The following is a 19,695-nucleotide window of genomic DNA, read 5'->3' as shown; positions in this document are numbered from 1 at the left end:
AGCGGGTGGGGGTAGCATGTTGTAGAGATAAAGACCCATGTTTAGACAAACAGTGTCTTCCCCTTGGAGGGGCTGAAGGATGCTCCTTGTTTTCTCAGCCTACGTTGTTTTTTGAGCAGCTGGAAGAGCCAACTGCTGTAGTAGAAACTGATGCCTGCACTTTGCACATGACTCTCTGTTATCAATACCGATGGCCGTGGGTAGTTCAGGGGAGTGCAATAAAGTGGTTAATAATAATACAGAAAATCGTTTCTCGGGACTTCCCTGGTGGCCCAGTGGTTAGGACTCTGTGCTTTCACTGCTGGGGGCCCAGGTGCAATCCCTGGTAGGGGAACTAAGATCCCACAAGCCATGCAGGGCCGCACAACAAAACAAAACAAAGTTATCTGTTGAGCTGCCATATGCTAAGACATTAACGCAACTCAACAAACGATAACCAAGCACATTCCATGCGCACGGTACGGTGCCAGGGGTGGAAGGTCCAAGCTGACCACAACTTAACATGCACTTTACCTTTTTAATAGAAAACGGCCTGTGAGCCCAATGGCATTCACAGCCAAAGGTGGAATTCCAGGCACCAGGGATGGGCCAAGTCAGTAAGGAAAGTCTTTGGGGGTGGGGGTGGGGAGGGGAGAGCTTTGTCAAACCCCTTCACTTCATTCTCCCAGGTTCCTGTCCGTGTAATGCCAGCCCAACCAGCCAACCCACCACACTGAGAGTGTAGTCATTAAATCCTGCTCGGAACCTCACAGTCATGCTCCCCAACAGTGGGAGCTTCATCTTCAGAGATGACATAATGACATATTCAGACAACCTCTGACCTCGCCAGCCAGGGAGAGGGTAAATAAACAAATACCACTGATGACGCTGGTTAGCATTACATGATGCCATGGTAAAGAGCCTCTAACCTCATCCTCTTCTTGAACTGGCAAAGCAGAGTCCTCTTGCATTAATTTAAAGAGACAAAGAACTCACCCAGGCTTCCCCTCAAACCTGCTTTTGAGTCAGGAGCCATGAGGTGTGGGAGGGGTGGAGGCAGGTAAAGGAAAGTGGGGGAGGGTCTCCATGAGACCAAGGGAATCGGGGGAGCTAGGAATTCTGTACAGTCCAAGCTGACGGTGCCAGATGTAGCTCAATTTTTTTTTTTTTCTTTTAAAAAACTATTATGGGTTTCCTTTCCAAAGTGGAAATGCAGGGATAGAAAAATGAGTTTCAGTTGCCATGGAAATGGGAGTTGGCTGGGGCCTGCAGGAGCAGCAGCTGGAGCAGAGCTAGTGGCCGGGCACCTGGCCCCATGACAGAGGGGGCTTCCGGCTGGGGATAAGACAACAACAGGCTTTAGCAGGAAGGAGAAGGAGGAAAGAAGACAGAAGAGGAGACAGAGATTGTGTCTCCAGACACCACAGCCTATAAATTCTGCAGACATTTGGAGGGCTACAGAATGGGGGGTGGGGGGTGTGTGTGCATGCGTGTGTGGCTGTGCTGTATGTGTGTCCTCACAGGCCACAAAAATGAGAAGCAAAATAAATCCAGTGCCTGAAAAAGAACCGTTGAGAAAAAGCTAAGACAGCTGAATGGCTGGAGAGGAGAGGCCTGCCATTTAGAAGCCCCTCCAGGAGGCTGGGGAAATGCCTGAACAGGGACTGGCCCTCACATGCTGTACTCCCTCACCTTTTGTCCTCACTCAACTCCTCAAACTGAAACTGGCGTGGGCCAGTAACACAGGCGACAAAATCCCCACAGGGTTAGCAAGACTATGGGTGTGGGTAAGCTGGCTGTTTTATTTCATCTGTACCTCTGGTTGACTACTTTTGTGCCAGGGAGAAAGTATCCAGGACTGTGGTGTCTTCCAGCCTGAGGCTTTGAGGTGGTCTGGATGTTCTCAACATCACATTCTGGGAAGATGCTTTGATAAGGCCTTGGGGACTTCAAGCCTCTCCTGGATCCCTCAGCCGGGCCCACCTGAGGGAATTGTCATTCCCATACCTACCCCAGTAACAGGAACCACTTAGGCTCTTTCCTCCCATCACAGAGGGGGATAGTGGACAGGGAGACCTCACATTCATGAAGGGACTCCAAGTTAGGCTTTTGTCACTATATAGTCCCATTTCTCTCTCTATATGTGCTGTCCCTGAGAAACACTGAGAGGATCATACGGTTTAAACTGACCACCATTCTGGTATCTTGTTTTATATTTCTTCATTTCGCAATATACCAGGAGCTTCAAAAAGTACAAGTGAGCACAAAAAAGAAAAAAACACTTAGGACTAAACTGAACTAAGGAGGTGAAAAATTTGTACACTGAAAACTGCAAAACATTGCTGAAAGAAATTAAAGATAAAAATAAATGGAAAGACATCCCATGTTCATGGATTAGAAGACTAAATATTAAGACAATACTCCTCAAAGTGATCTACAGATTCAACTGCAATCTCTATCAGAATCCCAATAACTTTTTTTTGCAGAAATAGAAAAATCCATACTGAAATTCATAAGGAATCACAAGGAACCCCAAAAGCCAAAACAATCCTGAAAAAAACAAAGCTGGGGGACTTCCCTGGCAGTCTGGTGGTTAAGACTCCACCTTCCAATGCAGGGGGCACAAGTTTGACTCCTGGTTAGGGAACGAAGATCCCACATGCTGCATGCTGCAGCCAATAAATAAATAAACAAAAAAAATTACAAAAAGCAAAAACAAAGCTGGAGAACTCAGACTTTAGGATTTCAAACCTTTCAAAAGTATAGTAAACAAAAGAACATATGACTGCTATACAGATATGTAAACCAGTAGAATAGAAAAGAGAGCCTAGAAATATACCCTGGAATATACATGGTCAAATAACCATTCTGATCTTATTTCAACAGGGTGCCAAAACCATTCATCCGGGAAAAGACAATCCTTTTAACAAACAGTGTGGCGAAAACTGGATATCCATATACAAAAGAATGAAGCTGGACTTTCACTTTATACTATATACAAAACTTACCTAAAATGGACCAAAGACTTAAACATAGGATCTAAAACTGTAAACTCTTACAAGAAAACATAAAGGAAATGCTTTATGTCATTGGAATTGGCAATGTTAGGGTTAGGGTTAGGGTAATGATTGCTTGGATATGACAGCAAAAGCAGAAGCAACAAAAGAAAAACTAGGTAAACAGAACTTCACAAAGGACACTAGTGAAAAGGGAGAATGGGAGACAATATTTGCAAATCACATATATGATAAGGGATTAATATCCAGAATACACACAGAACTTCTACAACTCAACAACAGAAAACTCAATCTGATTAAAAATTGGGCAAAAGATTTGAATAGACATTTCTCCAAAGAAGATATTCAAGTGACCAATAAGCACACAGATGATCAACATCCCTAATCATTAGGAAAATGCATATCAAATCTATGAGATCCTATTAGAATGACTATTAATGAAAAAACAAATAATCAAAACAGAAAAAAAAAAAAAAACAGAAAATAACAAGTGTTGGCAAGGATGAGGGGAAATAGGAACCTTTGAGTATTGCTGGTGGGAATGTAAAATGGTACAGCCACAGTAGAAAATGGTAGGCTGTTTCTCAAAAAATTAAATGTAGAGTTACCTTATGATCCATTCTGGGTATATATGCAAAAGAGTTAAAAGCAAAAATATCTGTACACCCACGTTCATAGTAGTATTATTCACAACAGCCAAAAAGTGGAAGCAGCCCAAATGTCCATCAACAGAAAAATGGACAAACCAAATGCTGTAGGTACATACAATAGAATATAATTCAGCCTCAAAAAGGAAGGAAATCCTGACATATGCTGCAACATGAATGAACCTTAAAGACATTATATTAACTAAAATACTCCAATCACATAAGGACAACTGTTAAGTGATCCATCCTTACAAGTAAGGTACCTGGAGTGTCAAAATCATAGAGACAGAAAGTGGAATGGTGGTTATCAGAGGCTGGAGGAAGGAGAAAATGGGGGAGGAAACTAAAACTGACTAAACAGTTAAATCCATTGTTTAACGAGTATGAAGTTTTCATTAGGAAGAAAAAGGTCTGGAACCACGTGGAGAGGGATTGTGGTGATGGGTGCAATTGTACTAATGACCCCGAACTGTATACTTTCAAATGGTTAAAATGGTAAATGTTAAGCCCTGCATATTTTACCATAATATAAATATATATATACACACGTATATAAAAGTTGGAAGTGACCTAGGGTCAGCACCTCGACCTCTGGGAAGTCCAGTTAGGCCCAGTAAGCACTGAGGAAACGGCCTTTCCCCTACTTCTTTTGTCTTGTCAAAACTCAGCACAGGTGCAGACAAGACCACAGGCTGGTGTGGGGGGCTCAGAGGGTGCAGGCGAGACAGAAAGATGAACAAAGACGAGGACTGCTCGGGGGAGGCCTCGGGGGTCTCAAGCGATAAGGGCTGTTGGGCAAGAGCAGGCACGGCAGGGCTCCGGCAGCTCCGGGCAGAGGGAGGGGGCCCTTGCCGCGGGGCTGCTGGGCGGTGCCCCAGGAAGCGGGGCTGAAGCGGCTTGAGGGGGTGAGGATGTGCAGCTGTGAGCTGCCGGGGGGCACGCGAGGTGGGTCGTCTGGGGCGGGTGGTGTGACCGAGGCAGACGTTGAAAAGGAAGACGAAATCGTGGAGCCACCTGCAGCTGGAGAGGAGGCTGGTGGGCGGGGAGAGGAGGTGACCTGGGAGAAGGGGACCCCTCGCAGGAACTCTGGCCAGTCATCTGGGAAAGGAAGCGCTGTGCAGGCATGAGGATGCCTTCCTTTCTTGTGAAGGATGTTGGCCTTCATTTCCAACCATCTGGAGCCAGAATCAGATGGAATGTGAATGCCGAACTAACAATAATAATAACTTCTATTGACAGAGGACATACTAAGGGCATCTTTAAAAAAAAAAAAGAGTTGGGGTATAGTTACTTTATAATGCTGTGTTATTATCTGCTGTACAATGAAGTGAATCAGCTATATGCATGCATATAGCCCTTCCTTCTTGGACTTCCTTCCCATCCCCCGACCCTACCCCTTTGGGTCACCATGGAGCATTGAGCAGAGCTCCCTGAGCTATACGGCAGCTTCCAACGAGCTATCTATTTCACAGATGGTGGCGTATATATGCCATCCCAATCTCCCAATTCATCTCACCTCCCCCTTCCCTCCCCCGACTGCTGTGTCCACACATCCATCGCTACATCTGCATCTCTAATCCTGCCCTGCAAATAGGTTCATCTGTACCATTTTTCTAGGCTCCACACATATGCACTAATATATGATCTTTGTTTTATCTCTTTCTGACTTAACTTCACTCTGGATGACAGACCCTAGGTCCATTCACATCTCTACACATGATCTATTTCATTCCTTTTTATGGCTGGGTGATATTCCAATACCATCCCAAAGAAAAAGAAATGCAAGAAAGCAAAGTGGTTGTCTGATGAGGCTTTACAAATAGCTGACGAAAAAAGAGAAGTGAAAAGCAAGGGAGAAAGGGAAAGATATACCCAACCGAATACAAAGTTTCAGAGAATAGCAAGGAGAGATAAGGCCTTCTTAAATGAACAATGCAAAGAAATAGAGGAAAACAACAGAATGGGAAAGACTAGAGATCTCTTCAAGAAAATTGGAGATATCAAGGTAACATGCAAGGACGGACAATAACAATAAAGGACAGAAATGGCAAGGACCTAACAGAAGCAGAGAGATTAAGAAGAGGTAGCAAGAACACACAGAAGAACTATACAAAAAAAGTGTTAATGAACTGGATAACCACGATGGTATGGTCACTCACCTAGAGCCAGACGTCCTGGAGTGTGAAGTCAAGTGGGCCTTAGGAAACATTACTACAAAGAAAGCTAGAGGAGGTGACAGAATTTCAGCTGAGCTATTCAAAAATCCTAAAAGACGATGCTGTTAAAGCACTGCACCCACATGTCAGCAAACTTGGAAAACTCAGCAGAGGCCACAGGACTGGAAAAAGTCGATTTCATTTCAGTGCCAAAGAATGTTCAAACTACTGTACCATTGTGCTCATTTTACATGCTAGCAAGGCTATTCTCAAAATCCTTCAAGCTAGGCTTCAGCAGTACATGAACGGAGAACTTCCAGATATACAAGCTGGGTTTAGAAAAGGCAGAGGAACCAGAGATCAAACTGCCAACATTTGTTGGATCATAGAAAAAGCAAGGGAATTCCAGAAAAACATCTACTTCTCTTTCATTGACTATGCTAAAGCCTTTTACTGTGTGGATCACAACAAACTATGGAAAATTCTTAAAGAGATGGGAATACCAGACCACTTTACCTGCCTCCTGAGAAACCTATTTGCAGGTCAAGAAGCAACAGTTAGAACTGGACATGGAACAAGACCGGGAAAGGAGTACGTCAAGGCTGTATATTGTTACCCTGCTTATTTAACTTCTATGCAGAGTACATCATACAAAATGCCAGGATGAATAAATCACAAGCTTGAATCAAGATTGCCAGGAGAAATATCAACAATGTTAGATACACAGATGATACCACTCTAATGGCAGAAACTGAAGAGGAACTAAAGAGCCTCTTGATGAGGGTAAAAGAGCTGGCTTAAAACTCAACATTCAAAAAACTAATGGCATCCAGTCCCATCATTTCAGGGCAAATAAAAGGGGAAACTGGAAGCAGTGACAGATTTTCTTTTCTTGGGCTTTAAAAATCACTGAGGATAGTGACCGCAGCCATGAAATTAAAAGACGCCTGCTATGACAAAAGTTATGACAAACCTAGACAGTGTATTAAAAAGCAGAAACATCAGTTTGCTGACAAAGGTCCTTATAGTCAAAGCTATAGTTTTTCCAGTAGTCATGTACAGATGTGAGAGTTGGACCGTAAAGAAGGCTGAGTGCCAAAGAACTGATGGTTTTAAATTGTGATGCTGGAGAAGACTCTTGAGAGTCCCTTGGACTGCAAAGAGATCAAACCGGTCAACTTAACAGAAATCAACCCTGAATATTCTTTGGAAGGACGGATGCTGAGGCTGCAGCTCCACTCCTTTGGCCATCTGATGGGAAGCGCCGACTCATTGAAAAGATTGAAGGCAAAAGGAGAAGGAGGTGGCAGAGGATGAGACGGTTAGATAGCATCACCAACTCAATGAACATGAATTTGAGCAAACTCTGGGAGACCGTGAAAGACAGGGAAGCCTGGCGTGCTGCGGTCCATGGGGTCACAGTCAGACACGACTTAGTGACTAAATAACAGCAACAATATTCTATTGCATATGTGTACCACAGCTTTATCCATTCATCTATCAGTGGGCATTTAGGTCGCTTCCATGTCCTGTCTCTTGTAAACAGAGCTGCAATGAATACTGGGGTGCATGTGTCCTTTTGAACTATGGGTTTCTCAGAGTATATGCCCAGTAGTGAGACTGCTGGGTCATATGGGAGGTCTATTTTCAGTTTTTTAAGGAACTTCCATATTGTTCCTCACAGTGGCTATATCAATTTACAAACAACCCAATTTAAGAAAACAATGGGTGGAAAACCTAAATAGACATTTCTTCATAGAAAACATACAGACGACCACAAGGCACATGAAAAAGATGCTCAACAGCACTCACTATTAGAGAAATGCAGATCAAAATTACAGTGAGGTCATCACCTCACACTGATCAGAAAGGTCATCATGAAAAAATCTACAAACAGTAAATGCTGGAGAGGGTGTGGAGAAAAGGGAGCTCTCTTGCACTGTTGGTGGGAATGTAAATTGAAACTAAGTGCATCTTAACAAGCCTAAGTGGCGGGCAGCAATCTCAGCTCCATCTTCAGCTGGGAAAACCGACGCCCCAGTAGTAGAGCAACCTGCCAAGAACACACACACAGCCAGGAAGTGGTGGGGCTGGTGTGTAAACCCAGGCCTACATGGATCCCAAACTCCAACACGACTTTAAAGAGAACTTTGCAGGTGGCTCAGTGGTAAAGAACCCGCCTACCAGTGCAGGAGACACTGGTTTGATCCTTGGATCGGAAGACCCCCTGGAGAAGGAAATGACAACCCACTCCAGTACTCTTGCCTGCAGAATTTCATGGACAGAGGAGCCTGGTGAGTCACAAAAGGTCATACACAACTGAGCACACACGCGCAACTTGAACAACGGCGGGCGAGCTAGTTTAAAAACACAAACTCCTTTTCTAGTGGCCAAAGCTAGAATAACTTGAGCAACAAAACAAAGTAGTATCGGACTATAGCCTGGGGTATAAGATAAAATCCACAAGTCCGTATTATTACTAATAACAAGAAAAATTAATCAGTGGGAGAGAGGAGTTCAACCTCCCCTGCACAATTCTAAATAAATCCTGAAGGGGCTTCCCTGGTGGTCCAGTGGTTAAGAATGCACCTCTCAATTCAGGGGATCCCTGGCAGGGAACTAGGATCCCACATGCCATGGGGCAGCTAAGCCTGCACACCACAACTAGAAAGAAGCTCTTGTGCCATAAGAAAGATCCCACATACTGCAAGTAAGACTGAACAGCCAAATAAATAAATAATGTAGACACATGACCCTAAAGGAGGAGGGGTAGAACTGTACACAATAATCTTCCTTTCAAGAGAACAGTATGGAGTGGGGGAAACAGAGTAGCTTCACATAGAAACCTGACAAATGCAACATCAGCCAGGTGATCCAGGGCAGTAGCAACAGTGGAAAGTCATGCTGATATCACGGACACGTGATGTGATGAAAAGTGGCACTTTGTTTCTGTGGACTTTATTTCCACTTTATTTCCTTGCCAAAACCCATAACCCGAGTCCAACTGTGAGAAAAATATCACACAAATTTCAACAGGGTGGTATTCTGACAGTACACTTGTCTGGTACGCCTGAAAACTGGCAAGGTGAGTTAGAACAAGGGAGTTCTGAAACATGGTCACAGCCAACAGGAGCCTAAGGAGACGTGACAACTAGGGGACCACCCTAGAGGTCTGGTGGTTAAGAATCTGCCTTCTAAGGCAGGGGACGTGAGTTCAATCCCTGGTTGGAGAACTAAGGTCATACAAGGCATGCCACAACTAGCGAGCCCCCTACCCCCGAGCATCACAGTGAAGACCCAATGCAGCCAAAAATAATAAAATGAAATAATGTGGGGCAGTGGGTGAGATCCTGGAATTTAATAAAGGGCATTGGGTAAACACTGAGAAAATCTGAATAAACTGTGGGTGTGGGTTATCCATCAGGTATCAGTGTAGTTCATTCATTAGAACCAATGGACTGTGGGTTACTAAATGGTTAGTAGGGGAACCTGGGTGTGGGGTGTATGGGAACTCTCTACTGTCATCACAAGTTCTCTGTAAATCTAAACTGGTCGAAAAAAAAAAAAAATCTACTAAAAACAAATTCCTGGGTTGACCCTCAGAACCCTCGGCCTTGCACAGCTATAGCGGGGCTGTGAAGGAAGCCAGGCCCACCACCTGCTCACTGACAGGCTGAGGAGGTGCAGCGGATACAGCCAGAGCCCGCAGGGAGAAGGGGCCTTCCACTCCAAGGACGCTGCAGGAACCTCCTCCATCCCGGAGGTGAGGGGCTGTGCCTCTCTCGTTAGACTGGCCACCTTCTTCAAGTGGAAAGAGGAGTTCCCTGGTCAGCCCACACTTCCTCTTGAGGCGCTCCAGGAGACCCTTCTCTAAATGCATTTTATCTTCCTTTATATAAGTCAAGCTTCTTTATATGGGTGGGGAAAGAGTTTATGTGCAAAGTGCACATTAAAAAAATGTGAAGGATAGTCATTTTACAATGTTGGGTTAAGTCTCAAGTGTACAGCAAGGTAATTCAGTTATACATAGATAAATAGTCTCTCTTTTATTTGGCCACACCATGTGACTTAATTTGCCTACTAGGGACTGAACCTGCACCCCCTGCATTTGGAGGCATGGAGCCTTCACCATGATCATCAGGGATGTCTGAACAAAACATACACTTTAAAAAATATATATTTATTTATTTGGCTGCATCAGGTCTTAGTTCGAGGCATGCGAGTTCGTAGTTGTGGCATGTGAAATCTAGTTCCCTGACTGGGGGTTGAACCCAGACCCCCCACGTTGGGAGCTCGGAGTGGCAGCCGCTGGACCACCAAGGAAGTCCCTAAAATGTACATTTTTAATGGCTGGTGGAAGGTCTCTTTGCTCCAAGACAATAGGATTCTTAACTCCTTGTTTTTTGTTTTGAAGATTTCTTTCTTTCTTTTTGGCTGCGCTGGGTCTTCCTTGCTGTGCTCAGGTGCCGCGAGCTGGCGCTCCTTTGTAGATGTGGGGCTGGGGCTTTTCACTGGGGTGGCTTCTCCTGTTACGGAGCACACACTCTAGGGTGCATGGGCTTCAGTAGTGCAGTTCCTGGGCTCTGGAGTACAGGCTCAATAGTTGGGGCACACGGGCTTGGTTGCTCCACAGTAAGTGGGATGGCACCCTTGTCCCCTGCGTTGGCAGGTGGATTCTTAACCACTGGGCACCAGGGAAGCCCCACTCCTAACTCTATGGATAAGCATAAGTGACGGTCACGAGCAGCACACTCAATGATTTATTGGGTTTAGTGTCTTAAACCTCCTCTCCTGGCCCCTCTCTCTTCATCGCTCCTTGTACCCCAGTCCTCAGGCATAGACGAGTGATAACAGTAGTAACAGCTGAAAATTGGGATGCTGCCAATTCTATAATGGAACAAAACTCAGTATCCCAGAAAGCTGCTTCTTGATTGCAAGACGCTGTGACACAGAGGGACGCAGCAAGTCACCCTGAAATGTGGGGGTGCAGTAGTATGCAGGAGAAACGTCTGTGATTACTGATCTGCAAAAGTTCTTAAGGACAGGACAGGATGTGCCTCTGGTCAAAGCAGGAAGAGCAAGGCCTGGAAATCAAATCAAAACTTGACAATGGGAGGGGTGGGAGAGGCCAATTGTATTAACATAAACTGAAGGAATGTTGGGTAGAGAGACGTGGTAAACGTGTGAGGAGCTGAGAAAAAAAAAAGGGTACGAAAGAGCAAGTCTTTGAGAGTCTATCTTGTCTTTCATATTGTCCACAGTAAGTGGAAATCCCTTGAGCCTTACAGGCAGCTCAGAGCTTCCTGGAAGTCTTTCTTGATCAGGATCTTAAGGTTGGTCCAGGGAGCAGGAGGAAGGCAAAGATTGGGTTATTGATTAGTCATGTCTATCATAAGCACCAGGGAGGAGAATTAGGCCGGGAGCCACTCTGGACTCCTGTGTCCCCCAGAGGATAGAAATATCTCGGGCCATCCCGGCTATGAAAATCATTCATCTTGTTCACCTTGTTTGGATTCCATGAATACCAACCTCCTAGCTAGAATCTGGCCTCCCCCGTGACTTTCCTACGGGGGAAGGAATGTGCTGACAGGCTGACATCAAGATTTCAGGCTGCTTCACGGTGCTTGCCCCATCTCACATATTTGTGATCTGGCTTCCTCACCAGGCTCCTGTGAATTTGGTGAGTCTGTCCCTTTCAGCCTGATCAGCTTCACCTGCACTAAAGGCTCTCCTTCTGTAACCTGAAAAGAATGAGTGGCATCACCAGCCTCCAGCTTCCCCCACCCACCCCTCCACCCAACCCCCGTCACACTGGCCCTGAGAGGTTCTTCTCCCAACATCACTAGCCAGCTGCTCTTTGCCACGTCAATCACCCCGACCACAGCCATCTCCCCTGAGCCTAGAATGAGCTGTGGGAGGCCTGCAAAAAAAAAAAAAAAAAAAGTGCTAGAGACCAAAATAAGTTCTGAATAGAAAAGAATAAGGAAGAAAGAAATCCTGGGCTTGGGGGTGGGGTGGGGGAGATGCCAAGAACACTTGATAGAAAGCAAGCGGAAGGAACTGGCAGTGTTTAATCTAGAGCAGGGAAGATCCCAGAGGGCCAACGGGTTCCCAGTCATCAAATATCTGGAGGACTGCAGTGATGCAGGGGGGATAGATCTGTTCCCTGGGGTTCTGGAAGAAAGTACAGCAACCATGGGGGTGGCAGATACAGGGAGACGGTTTCAATAAGACAAAGTAGAGAAACTTAAAAAAATTTGGGGGGGGGCCACATCTTAGGGGATGCAGGATCTTGGTTCCCCAACCAGGGATCGAACCTGGGCCTCCTGCCTTGGGAGCATGGAATCTTAACGACTGGGGAAGTCCCCCCAAAGAGGAATTTTTAAAGGTAATATTCCTTTAACATCAATCCTTCAAATATCATCAAATAAGTTCTTTAAAGTTTTTTTTTTTAATGTGGACCATTTTTTAAACCTTTATTGAATTTGCTACAATATTGCTTCTGTTTTATGTTTTGGTTCTTAGGCTGCGAGGCATGTAGGGCCTTAGCTTCCTATCAGGATTCAAGTCCGAACCCCCTGCATTCGAAGATGAAATCTTACCCACCGGACCACACGGAAGTCCCAAATAGTATCACTTTTTTCCTTCCTTCTTTCTTTGTCAGGTTTGTGAGATGCAGTATAACTAATCAGGAACACAGATTAGAAGAGGAACGCCTGGGTTCATTTTCCAGTTCTGTCACTTTTTGTTGTTGTTGGTTAGTGGCTAAGTCATGTCTGACTCTTTGAGACCCCATGGACTGTAGCCCACCAGGCTCCTCTGTCCAGTTCTGTCACTTACTAGCTACGTAACTTTGGGCAAGTTACCTTACTTTCCTATGCCTGTTTTCTCCACTAATAATTGTATCTACCTCAAATAGTACCTAACCTATGTGACTGTGCTGAGGACTGGTTAAATTATACATGTAAAGTGCTTAGAATAGCACCCAGTATGCAGTATGTTCTTAGTAAGTGGTAGCAATTATTACTATTTTTATTACAATCTAATATCACTTTTACTATTATGTACTATTTCTCTTTAAGCAGACACATTATTTCTATAAATTTATTTGAAAGGAAACTTTATATTACTACTGTAAAGGCAAAGCCAGAAGCACTTGCCAAAGGCAACTGTACAGATAAACATAAAACAATGTTATTAAATCTTAGCTAGCAACTGCTGCCTGTTCCATCCCCTAAACTTGAGGACCACTGCTTTTTCCATAAGAAGGGAGATGAGGAAGTGTTACAAAAGACGATCTGGTACTTCACTGAGACTTCTTTTGTTTACTGTGGTGAAAAGGAAATGAAGTGTTAGTCACTCAACTATGTTTGCAACCTCCCAGGCTGCAGCCCGTCAGCCTCCTCTGTCCATGGAATTCTCCAGGTAAGAATACTAGAGTGGGTTGCCATTCTCTTCTCCAAGGGATCTTCCCCACCCAGGGATCAAACATGGGTCTCCTGCCTTGCAGGCAGACTCTTTACCCTCTGAGCCATCAGGAAAGACTGTGGTCAGAAGGAAAAGTCTGGCAAGTTCAAGGTAGTGAAAAGCTGCAGCTCCTGCTCTGGGGAGAGACAGCGGCAAAGTGCTGGGGAGGGAGGCAGCGCAGGATCAAAGAGATGGTTTAAAAAGGAAATAACCTCTTTTTCTCGAATGAGGTTTCGTGATCTTTAGTGCCATGACGGTCTGTCACACGAAATCATCTCAACCGCCACCCGGTGATATGATGGTTGCTTCTTAGTCGCTAAGTTGTGTCCAACTCTTTGAGACCCCACGGGCTGTAGCCCGCCATGCTTCTCTGTCCATGGGATTTCCCAGGCAAGAATACTGGAGTGGGTTGCCATTTCCTTCTCCAGAAGATCATCCCGACCCAGGGATTGAACCCACATCTCCAGCATTGGCAGGCAGGGAAGCCCAGTGGTATGATCACTACACTTCAAAAAGCAAAATTAGAAACACGCTGTAGACGGCCATACTCACCAGCGCCCCCAGAGGACACCTGCAGCAGTTTCCAGACACGCCTGCTCCCTCTCACTTCTTTCTACTTGAAGGCATTTCCCGGATGCAGGCTGTGTTCTCCAGACTGCATGCAGAAATTGGGGGGAATACTGGGACACACAGTCTCTCTGAGAACCCCCAGAGAGGCTGAGCCCTTTGTCCCACAGTAACTCATTCATCAACATATCCTTTACTGGATTTCCCTTCTTCCCCAGTCCATTTCAATCTCACTGGGCTTTCTGGGATCACCTTCCAATATAAATAAATTCCAGGCACCCAAATCCTGGTCTCATGATATGCTTTGGGGAAACCCCAACTATGGCACAGTTTAACTATGGAGCTGAAGAAATGGCTGGGGATACTCCATGGAGATTCATGAATCGGGAAAGAATTCAAGTAGAAGGACATTTAGTATCCTTCTGACACTTAGGTCCACGATTCTAGATCAAGAGTCAGCAAACTACAGCCCATGGCCCACAGGCACCCCCGTCCCCCGCCTGTTTTTGTACAGCCTGTGAGCTAAGAATGGCTTTTACAATTTTAAATGGCTGGGGAAAAAAATCAAAACAAGAATAACGTTTTGTGGCCCATAAAAATGATATAAAGCCCAGATTTCAACATCCATCAATGAAGTTTTATTGGAAACACGGCTACACTCATTCATTCCTATACCATCTATGGCTGCTTTTACTCCATAACTGCAGAGTTGAGCAGTTGCAACTTAAACCCTAATGGGTTCCAAACCAGTCCATCCTAAAGGAAATCAACCCTGAATATTCACTGGAAGGACTGATGCTGAAGCTGAAGCTCCAATACTTCGGCCACCTGATGTGAAGAGCCAACTCACTGGAAAGACCCTGATGCTGGGAAAGATTGAAGGCAAGAGGAGAAGAGGGCAACAGAGGATGAGATGGTTGGATGGCATCACCGACTCAATGGACATGAGTTTGAACAAGCTCTGGGAGACGGAGAAGGACAGGGAAGCCTCGTGTACTGCAGTCCATGGGGTCGCAAAGAGTCAGACACAACTTAGCAATTGAACAACAACAGCAACACCTGGAACTCTATGGTCTGCAACACTCAAAACATTTACAGAAGGATTTGCTGACCCCTATTCCAGATCATTATCCTGCAGGGACAAGAGGCAGATTGAGACCTTGTTGCCCCTGGGTGAAGAGCCTATCACCAGGCCTAGTATTGAGGGGTTTTTCGGATTAGCCACTCACATTTCCTTTTCTTACATCTCTGTGGCCTCCCTCTGCTCTCTGCAGGTACTTAGGACTCTTCTCCTGAGACATTAACGTTTTAACACCAGGAATAATTTTATTTTTAAAAGGACAGAGATCTCATCTTCTCCCATACTCTGCCCACTGTCCCAGGTGGTTTCATCCACTCTGGATGGCTTCATTCAGTAACTGATTTCTCCCCAAACCAAACCAAATCCCTGGACCAGGATCGTGTCCTGAGATCTCAGACCAACACTCAAACGTCTGTTCAAAATAAGATTCACATCGGGCAGGGGAGGTGAGTTTTACTGCTTACCAGTGGTGTAACCTTGAGCAAGATATATAGTTGCCCGGGGCATCAATGTCATCACTTGTCAAAGGTGAAAACCATCCCGCCTTGCCTGCCAGGATTACCGTGCTAACTGGACGAAAGGAGAGCTGCCCGCGAAACGCTGCCACCCAGCCCCAGCCTCCTTCTCCAGCATATTATTACATTATTAGACCTCTGCTTCCTCCACATGTCCCGCACACTGGCTCTTCTTGAGCTCCTTGACTTTGCTACCTGTCGGCCTTTGCACACGCTGTTTTTCCTGCCTGAAACATTTTTTCCCCACCCCACCCTCTGTCTGGCTGCTTCTCAGCCTTTTTAACCCTCAACCCAAGGCAGGCCCCTTCTGTATGCCTCCCCATCTTTGTGCTGGATTCTCTCACTGCATGTGCAGTAATTTCTAATTAGAGTCAATTCTCATTATTCACAGTGATTATGTTCTCTGAAGCTGCCATGAACATGAAATTAGCAAATACTGAACCACTGCCCCTAAAAGGAAAAACCTAAGGGTAGGTTTCTGCAAGCCTCTGGTCACATTTTCATCAACAGATCAATACCTAACCTTGTTTGATGTGTGTTTCTGTTTCAAGACCCCTTATTTAACATATATTGTTGATTCCGACATTGAACTCATGGCCAGTCCCACTACAACTCAGGCCTGAACAAAGCTTATCAAATACACATTTTTCCCATAAGGCACAACATGGCCTTCTTGGCCTTGGGAACACTAGATAGCACTTCAGCAGTATGTTTGGGGGCTGATTTTTTTTTTCCCAAACTTATTTTTAATTGAAGGAAAATTGCTTCACAATATTGTGTTAGAAAGAAAGTTAAGTCACTCATTTGTGTCCAACTCTTTGCAACCCTATGCACTGTAGCCTCCCAGGCTCCTCTGTCCACGGGATTCTCCAGCAAGAGGACTGGAGTGGGCTGCCATTTCCTTGGCTTCTGCCACACATCAACATGAGTCAGCCGGAGGTATACACATGTCCCCTCCCTCCTTAACCTCCCTCCCACCTCCCACCCCATCCCACCCCTCTAGGTTGTTACACAGCCCTGGTTTGCGTTTCCTGAGTCATGCAGCAAGTTGGTTGTCTTGGGGGTGATTTTTAAACAGAAAAGTCACCAACAGAATGCACAAAAAAATGCAAAAACAACAAACAACAACCCACAGCACTAAACAGACCATAAAAGGGATGCTTGCTCACAGTCCTGAGAGTTGGAACAAGAAGGCAGTGTCCTCCCGTTTTGACCTCAGGTGGGAACAAGTATGTTGAGTGACTCAAATTTTTTGCCATTCTGTTCACGTCCATGAATGACCATGAGAAGTGCTGCAGATACTGACGTGGGGGTTACAAATCAATTTTAGCGAGTGGGGGAATTCGCAAATCCAGAGTCTGCAAACAAGGAGGATCCACTGTACTTTCCTCTCATTTCTCTCATTCACTAGAGTGTGAGTTCGCTGAGGACTGGTTTGCCTCTTACTCACTGTGAGACCTGTAGCATCTGGATTACAACCTGGCACACAGTAGGCTTTCCACAATAAATCCAGTTTACATGAACCCATGAGTCAATCCTGTGAAAATGCTCCACTGGAAGCAATGACAGCTAGTGTTTGTGGAGGAAGCACCATGAGCTGCCTTGTGTTATGTGCGTTTTCTATGTTCCCGCCGTCAAAAAGGGAAACAGCAACTCACTGTACTTTTGCCATGGGCTCTAGAATCACACTGCCTGGGTTCAAACACAGGATCTGCGTCTAATTAATTATTTAACTCTGAGCAAGTTCCTTGCCCTCTCTGAGCCCCAGTTTCCTCAGCTATCAAACGGGTAGTTAGTATAGTTAACACCTTGTGGGTCATGGTGACGAGATGTGGCCACACAGAGAAAGCATTTAGCATAGTGCCAGGCACAGATGAGCATTTATAGGAAACATTACCTCTTGTGGTCAATAATTTCCATGGCAAATCTAAGAGTTTTATACTATTATACCCATTTTGCAGATGAAGAAACTGAGGCTAGGGGTGATTCTATAAGTTTTTGAGGGTCACACAGCCCAGGGAGGGCGGGCTCTGGGAACTCTAAGCCTAGGCTCATAACTGCTTTGTTGTAAACATAGCATTTACTAAAATGATGAGGGCTGCTCCAGGAGGCCCCCTGAACTTCTGTGGGATCAGGGTAAGGACAAACTCCTCTTTCCCCAAGAGCCTTCTCTCATATTCTACATCTGTGTCTTTCTGTTCCCTGCCCACTTTCGAGTTCAACCCTTTCAGTACCAGCCCTGTTGGGAGGGAGGATGTTGGTTTGTTATCTTGGGTTTGACAGCTCAAAGGCGGAGATATTTCCTGCTTAAAAGACTCCCTGAAGAAGAAGGAGGAGGAGGAGAATCAGCATTGTGGGCTGCAACAACCGTCTTCCTTTTCCTCCAACCCTTTGGGTCAAGGGTCCTCACCCTTGGTTGCTAGTTGGAATCGCCTGGGAAGCTCTGAAATATCCAGAGGTCCAGGCCCCAACCCAGACCACTTCCATCTGAGCCTCGGAGCAGGGTGGGGTGGAGGGCTACGGGGCATCGGCATTTTTTTCATGCTCCCCCCCAAGCGATTCCAGAGTGCAGGCAAGTTGGAGAAATGGTGCTTTTGGAACAGCCCTCGGCTCCAACGCTAAAGTCGATTTGGGGAGCAGCAACTCTTTTCTCCTCCTAGGACTAGCTGCTGGGGGATTCGGGCAGGCTCTCCAGAGGAACCAGCCAGTGGAGGATGTTTGCGTGCGAGCGATCTGGCGTCCAGCTGTGCCCCGAGGCCCAGCTTGGAGACGGCGGGTCTCCGGGTCCCCGCAGGCAACGACACGTGCGGCCGCTTCGACCTGTCTGGTTATCTACCGAGACCGCCAGCCGACCTCGGCGGCCGCCGCGCGGCCCACCCAGACCACAGAGGTTCGCAGGAAACGCCCGGGGCTCGGGAATTCCTACCTTGGCTGCCGGCGCTGCTCTCCGGTCCCCAGAATCCTGCCACTCCGGTTCGATCTGTCGCCGGGGCTCCGCGGTCGCTTTCGTCTGCGCCCGAGAGGCGCCCACTAGAGCGCAGGCGCCACCTAGTGGGCGCGGGGCGGAGGCGCGGGGACCGGGCGGGGAGGTGGGAGAGCAGTCGGTCCCGGGCGGAAATGCTGCCCCGGCTGCCCACGTGGGCGGTTTTCCAGCACGCTGCGCACCCTGGGCGCAAATCCCGGCTGGGTGGGATCACCTTCACTCCCTAGAGGGCACTGGAATCTGAACTTGCTGAACTTTCTCTTGGAGGCACGGAGGGGCAGCCAGGCCCTGGCTGCTGGCCTGAGATCCATTCTGGGATTTTCCTGGCTGGACTCAGGGATCTTGCCTTTCATCCAGAAGCTTTCAGTACACCCCGATTTGGCAGAGCCGAATCTTTTAAATATATAGCGAGCATCAGAAGATGCAAGGGACTGGGCCTCTCTCAAGCCCAGGGAGGCCTTTGCCCTACTAGCGATTCGTTCTTTTAGCTCCGCCTCCCACCCCACCCCAACCCCACCACACCGCACCCCCTATTTCCTATCCTCCCACCCCCTAGCAGTTACCTTTCCTTCCCTGTTCCTTCCAGTCTCTTTCGTTGTTATTAAACATCCAGTCTGTATCACACCCTGTGTATAGAATCCAGAGACACAGGCTCCTAAGGAGTTGGCAGTGCAGGTTATATTTCTGACCCTGGCGCCTTTGACATTGACATTTCTTTGGTTGGAGCCTTCCTGGCACTGAAGGACATTTACATCTCTGATTCCTTGGGGCTGAATGCCAGTAGCCACCCTGAAGTCATTGTGACAACCAAAACCACCCCTTCAGATTTCCAGTTGTCTCCTGGGTTGGGGGAGCACCGCCCTAGTCTGAGAATCTGTTAGCTGCTTATTAAGGTCAGGAAAATGGTGGATTATTGAAAGTGTGTACATTTCATTTCTTTTTTTCCCCTCCAACCAATGTTAACTGAGCACTTACTATGCGCCAGACACTTTCCTATGAATAGAAGATACTAGAAAGGACAAAACACCTAAGTCTCTGCCCTTGCTGAATTCACGTTTATGTAACAAATTAACTTTTAACACACACACAGAGGCAATGCAATGTAACTGAGCTCTTGGCAGGATAAGTACAGGGTTTATTTTTTTTAAATGTAGCAATCGATCGGGCAACAAAGGTGGAGAGTGCCCTGGTGATGGAGGCAAGTTTGGCAAGTCTTCTTTTAAGGCAGTTTCTCTCTGGGGTGATAATTGGGGATAAGTTGACTAAAGTGGAAATATTAGAGA

General features: G+C 46.2%; 1 protein-coding gene across 1 annotated transcript in view; it reads right to left on the bottom strand.

The window, feature by feature from the left end:
• The window catches only part of CHD9 (chromodomain helicase DNA binding protein 9), a 217,998-nt gene extending 199,548 nt beyond the window's left edge, over positions 1–18,450 (bottom strand). The window contains exon 1 of the mRNA XM_061138502.1: positions 18,356–18,450. The gene's annotated coding sequence lies outside the window, so the exon portion shown is untranslated. The remainder of the gene's footprint in view (positions 1–18,355) is intronic.
• Positions 18,451–19,695: the final 1,245 nt, after the last annotated feature.

The sequence above is a fragment of the Dama dama genome, chromosome 4 (assembly GCF_033118175.1).
Source record: "Dama dama isolate Ldn47 chromosome 4, ASM3311817v1, whole genome shotgun sequence".
Classification (NCBI taxonomy): domain Eukaryota; kingdom Metazoa; phylum Chordata; class Mammalia; order Artiodactyla; family Cervidae; genus Dama; species Dama dama.
Note: the sequence above shows the minus strand (reverse complement) of the source record. Positions and strands in the feature narration are given on the sequence as shown.